Here is a 6492-nt window from a genome sequence, read left to right on the forward strand (position 1 = left end):
GCTTCGTTCCCCTCAGACTGTACATCATTATGCTGATGTCCGGGAGGGCACTTACCCGGGCCACGGCAGCGTGGGAGCAACAATCCGCCGTCTGCCTCAGTCTGGAGGTGTTCATGGAGGAAGTTCAGAAGATGTTTGATTCTCTGTTGTCTCTGGTGGGCCATACCCAGATCTTTTCCTCTCCCCTTACTCGCATTCCTTTTCATGCCATGTTGCTGTGGGGGAACCAGTCAAAATCTCTCCGGGTACTCATTGACTCTGGGGCTGATGAGAGCTTTATGGACGCTACCCTGGCTTCCGAGCTGGATATCCCCACTCTCCCCTCCATTCCCATGGACATTAGAGCACTGGACGGGCGTTCTATTGGCCAGGTCACCCACAATACCACCCCCATCAACCTACGTGTGTCAGGGAACCACAGCGAGATGATCCAGTTCCTGGTCATTAAGTCTCCTCAGGTTCCCGTGGTGTTGGGTTTCTCCTGGCTCCAGCGACACAATCCCCTCATACTGGTCTGCTGATGCTATCATGGGCTGGAGCCCATTCTGCCACACCCACTGCCTGAAGTCAGTGCAGCCTGTTCCGGGACATCTTCCTGGGGCCTCGGAGGCTGCCCCGGGTCTCTCCGCCATTAACGCGGAGTACTAGGGCCTCCGGGAGGTGTTCAGTCAGGCCCTGGACCTATGGAACGCCTACCACCTGGTGCGGATGCGGGAGGGGGATAAGTGGAAGACTGCCTTCAACACAGCCAGCGGCCACTACAAGTACCTGGTCACGCCCTTTGGCCTTACCAATGCCCCTGCTGTGTTCCAGGCTCTGGTTAATGATGTTCTCCGTGACATGTTGAACAGGTTCGACTTCATCTACCTCGATTACATCCTCGTTTTCTCCCACTCCACCAAAGAACACGTGCTCCACGTCTGACAGGTTCTCCAACACCTCCTGGAGAACCAGCTTTTTGTAAAAGCTGAGAAGTGCGAATTCCATCGCTCCACCATCCCCTTTCTGGGTTACATCATCGCTGCAGGGAGCGTACAGATATATCCCAGGAAGGTGAGAGCGGTCATGGATTGGCCCCAGCCCCAGCCCACGTCCAGAGTCCAGCTGCAGGGGTTCCTGGGCTTCGCCAACTTTTATCATCGCTTTATGCGGGGCTACAGCACCCTGGCTTCCCCCCTGTCTGCACTCACCTCTCCCAAGGTTCTGTTCACGTGGTCTCCAGCTGCTGATCGGGCGTTCCGGGATCTCAAACACCTCTTCACCACAGCTCCCATCTTGGTTCATCCTGACCCGTCCCGCCAGTTTGTGGTGGAGGCCGATGCTTCTGATATTGGAGTGGGGCCTGCCCTGACCCTGAGACTGTCTGCCATTTTGTACCTTACCCCACCGTTCTGGATCATACCTCAAACGTGATAAATACAATATGACATCCATCTAACCTGGAGGAGGAAATTATTGTCCAAAAACAAACAAGTGGCACTGACCAAATGATAAAGATAATAAATATGCTCAATTATGTTGAAAATGTTGATATCTAAAAGACAGAGTTTTCATTGTCTTCTCTTTACAGCAAGAGCCATTTGCTTCAAAACTGTTTTTCCGCTATTGTATTTTTAAATATTGCGATAAGCCTGGCTGGGTCTCTCTGCTTTTCTCTCTGACAGTTGCAACTCAACATTAATCTATTTGGCAGTTGACGCAGGCACTGCTGAAATTGCAGGCCCTTTGGACTGTAGGCAATGCGATTTAAAACATTCCACACTTTTGTTTTTTAAAGAAGCTAACTATCATTCGTGGCAAAATCAAGTTTTCTGGTGTAGTAGCCTATTTTGAATGATTTTATTTCTGTATAGTTAGGAGTAAGCAAATTACTCTATCATTTTGACATTTATTTAAATTTACTTTAGGGAAAGCTTAGCTTTGCCTAGCCTTATAGCCGCTTATGCCTTTGACTTTGTCACTTTAATGTAGCAGGCGTAAAATAAACATCTGAGAGTGGTCCCTACATCTGAGATGGGTCCCAACATCTGACAGGGGTCCCTACTTCTGAGAGGGGTCCCTACATCTGAGAGGGGTCCCTACATCTGAGAGGGGTCCCTACTTCTGAGAGGGGTCCCTACATCTGAGAGTGGTCCCTACATCTGAGATGGGTCCATACTTTAGGGGAAAAGGAAAGTATATTGAACAAAAATATAAATGAAACATGCAACAATTACAAAGATTGATTTCAGTCAATTGAAATCAATTCATTTGGCCTATGGATTTCACATGACTGGGAATACAGATAGGATTCTGTTGATCACAAAAAAAGTTAGGGGCGTGGATCAGAAAACCAAACAGTGTCTGGTATGACCACCATTTGCCTCATGGAGCGCAACACATCTCCTTTGCATAGAGTTGATCAGGCTGTTGATTGTGGCCTGTGGAATGTTGTCCCACTCCTCTTCAATGGCTGTGCAAAGTTGCTGGATATTGGCGGGAACTAGAATACGCTGTCGTACACGTCGATCCAAAGCATCCTGAACATGCTCAATGTGTGACATGTCTGATGAGTATGCAGGCCTGTGCATTCCTTTCCCTTTCAAATTGCCATCGATAAAATGCCACTGTGTTTGTTGTCTGTAGCTTATGTCTGCCCATACCATAACTCCATTGTCACCACAGGGGACTTTGTTCACAACGTTGACATCAGCTAACCGCTCACCCACACGACACCATGCATGCTGTCTGCCATCTGCCTGGTAGAGTTACAACAGGGATTCATCCATGAAGACCACACTTCTTCTGGGTGACAGTGGCCTATCGAAGGTGAGCATTTGCCCACTGAAATCGGTTACGACGCCGAACTGCAGTCAGGAGGTCAATACCCTGGTGAGGACAACGAGCACGCAGATGAGTTCCCTTAGACGGTTTCTGACAGTTTGTGCAGAAATGATTTGGTTCTGCAAATCTACAGTTTCATCAGCATTCCGGGTGGTTCGTCTTAGACGATTCCACAGGTGTAGAAACCGGATGTGGAGGTTCTAGGCTGGCGTGGTTACACGTGGTTTGCGGTTGTGCCAGCCGGTTGGACGTCCTGCCACATTCTCTAAAACAACATTAGAGGTAGCTTATGGTAGAGAAATTAACATTACATCTCTGGCAACAGCTCTGGTGGACAGTCCTGCAGTCAGCATGCCAATTGCACGCTCCCTCAAAACTTGAGACATCTGTGGCATTGCGTTGTGTTACCAAATTGCACATTATGGAGTGGCCCTTTATTGTACCCAGCACAAGGTGCACCTGTGTAATGATAATGCTGTTCAGTCAGCTTCTTGATATGCCACACCTGTCAGGTGGATGGATTATATTGACAAAGGAGAAATGCTCACTGACAGGGATGCAAACAAATTTGTGCAAAACATTTGAAAGAAATAGGCTTTTTGTGTGTATGGAATATTTCTGGGATCTTATTTCAGCTCATTAAGAATGTGACCAACACTTTACATGTTACATTTATATTTTTGATGAGATTAGGTTGAAGATACTGTCTCCTTTAAAACCGGATATTCTATGCCTCAACCAAGGGTGCTTTGGTGGGAGGTTTCATCCCCCCCTCCTCTCCCCTGTAACTATTCCCCAGGTCATTGCTGTAAATGAGAATGTGTTCTCAGTCAACTTACCTGGTAAAATAAGGGTTAAATACAAATAAATAAAAAATATCCTCAGGCTACTGTAAAAGTCAAAATGGTCTTTGTTGCTATGATTTATTGTTTTGTTGTGTGCGGTGTGTGTTGCAATATGTCCTGAAGAGAAATAGTCTATATTACATTATAATAAATGGTGAAACTGCTGCTTCCTCAATAATCAATAAGAACAAAACTGACAGTAATAGCCTATTACTTTACTTTATTCAGTTCTAAAAGTTGTTACCACAACTATCATCCCCATAATAAACGACATATATAAAAGTCGAATTACGCACAGAAAGATCCCCAGTGAGGATGGAATATGCCACCATGCCCATCATAAATAAAGGAATGCATTGTGTTGACAATCTGTAATGTATTATATTATCCAATAAGCATCCGATGTGCCCTATTGCCTACATACGGTGATTCAATTTTGAAATGTAGTTATGTATCTTTGCGCACAAAACATTTGAAAACCATCTGGAAGCGCCTGCAACCGATGAATTCCCCAGTCGGACTACAATGTTGCCTGGACAGCGGAACCGTTTAACCGAATCTGGACGTGGGAGTGAGCGTGTGTGTCCACCGCAATGTACAGGTAGGTGTGTGTTCGTGCGTTCGGGGACACCACCAGCCCTGCTCGTTCCAGTGCGCGCTGTCTGGGCATGTGAGCGGTGGTCAGCCCGGCCAACTGGCTGTGGCCAGCGTCACTGTGCGTTGTCATGGGAAGTTGGAACGTGCGTGCCGTGGCTTCCCCTTTTCAGAGAGGGAGATAAGAGGGAGATAAAAGGATTCTCAGTTTTTCCTCGAAGCTAGCTCACAGCAGGTGCCAACAGACCACCTGACAGATGGACAGATGGACTGACCGGCCTTTTAAAGCGACACCACAGCTGTTGAATGAGGAGAGGAAAAAAGGGAAACATAATTTCCCGCTGTGATGATGGTATTTCTCTCCATAGGTTACAGCTCTCCCTTTTCCAATTACAACTCTCAATATAAGGATATGGATCAAAACATTGTGACAACTTTCTCATGATCATCTGACCTTTTCTGAGTCTAGAGGCATCAGGCATTTATCTCTACCCCCTTTCATTAAAATCAATATTTTGACATGGTGTATTAGATGTAGCTGTTAGATGTATGCCCAATTTAACATGAATGCAGTTCTGCCCTCTGCTCGTGATGTGTGGTACTACAGGCTTGAACTGCAAGCATGTATGCAGAACATACAGGTACACACTGGGATTTTAAACTAGATTCAGCCACGGGCAAATTTTTTCTTGAGCAGATGGTCAGAGAGCCAGAACATAATTACAATTAATTTGTAGACTGCAAATTGACAGCAAGAAGCCCAACATATATAATATTTGACTAAAACATAATAATTTCAAACTTCCAGTTTTATACGATCACATACTGTTTATCTCTCTATTATGTGTGGGAATACTTTGGAACAGATTCCCAACATTAAAATCACTTGGAGCTGATTTGCTGGTGTTTGTTTTGCTCAGAAAACAAGGGGGGGGGCAAATAAAATCACCCACCAGTTGGGGAACCCTGCAGTACAGTAAGCCTCTGTTGCCTCCGCTGCTCTGACAGACTGACTGACATAAAGGAGGTCTATAGTAAAGATAAGAATGTAGTGACATAACTCATCAGCCATCTGGCGATATGTTAGACCCACCTATGGGTGGAGGATGGCAGGGGACAAATAGAGAGGGGGTCATGAAAAATTATGGGAAAAAATGAATTTTTATATATATATATATATATATATATATATATGAGAGAGAGAAGCAAAGAGTTAAGAGAAGAATATAGTTGAGAGTGGGAGAGAGTGAGAAAGGGATTTGGCAATCATGTAACTTGAGCAGGGCTAAGGAGAGTTCTTTAGCTCGGAACTCATCCATAGTTTAATTGAAGAATAACACACAGGTTCATCAGCTGTGTCACTAAGCTCCTGTTTCTGCTGACTCAGTGCGTGTCCGCGCGTGTGTGTGTAAGGGTATGTATGTGCAAGAATGTAGGTGACGAGTGTGTATCCTATTTTATGTTGACATTTTGAGAATTAGTGTGTCACACACACGCACACACACATGGTCGACTTAATGAGATCTCAACTCCTACAGTTAGCATAGAAAACAACTTCGCCCAGAAACACAAACACAAACACACACACAGCTACTATCTAATTCAGTGTACAGTGCATTCAGGAAGTATTCAGACCCCTTAACTTTTTCCACATTTTGTTATGTTAAAGCCTTATTCTAAAACGGATTAAATAGTTTTTCCCCCTCATCAATCCACACAGAATACCCCATAATGACAAAGCGAAAACAGTTTTTTTTTGTTGTAAATTTATATATATAAAAACAACATAAATATCACATTTACATAAGTATTCAGTCCCTTTTACTCAGTACTTTATTGAAGCACATTTGCCAGCGATTACAGCCTCAAGTTTTCTTGGGTATGACGCTATAAGCTTGGCACACCTGTATTTGGGGAGTTTGTTCAATTCCTCTCTGCAGACCCTCTCAAGCTCTATCAGGTCAGGTTGCTGCCCAGCTGTTTTCAGGTCTCTCTAGAGATGTTCTGTCGGGTTCAAGTCCGGGCTCTGGCTGGGCCACTTAATGATATTCAGAGACCTGTCCCGAAGCCACTACTGCGTTGTCTTGGCTGTGTGCTTAGGGTCATTGTCCTGTTGTAAGGTGAACCTTTGCCCCAGTGTGAGGTCCTGGGTGCTCCGGAGCAGGTTTACATCAAGGATCTCTCTGTAATTTGCTCCGTTCATCTTTCCCTCAAGCCTGACTTGTCTCCC

Source organism: Salmo salar, chromosome ssa06 (assembly GCF_905237065.1).
Source record: "Salmo salar chromosome ssa06, Ssal_v3.1, whole genome shotgun sequence".
Lineage (NCBI taxonomy): Eukaryota > Metazoa > Chordata > Actinopteri > Salmoniformes > Salmonidae > Salmo > Salmo salar.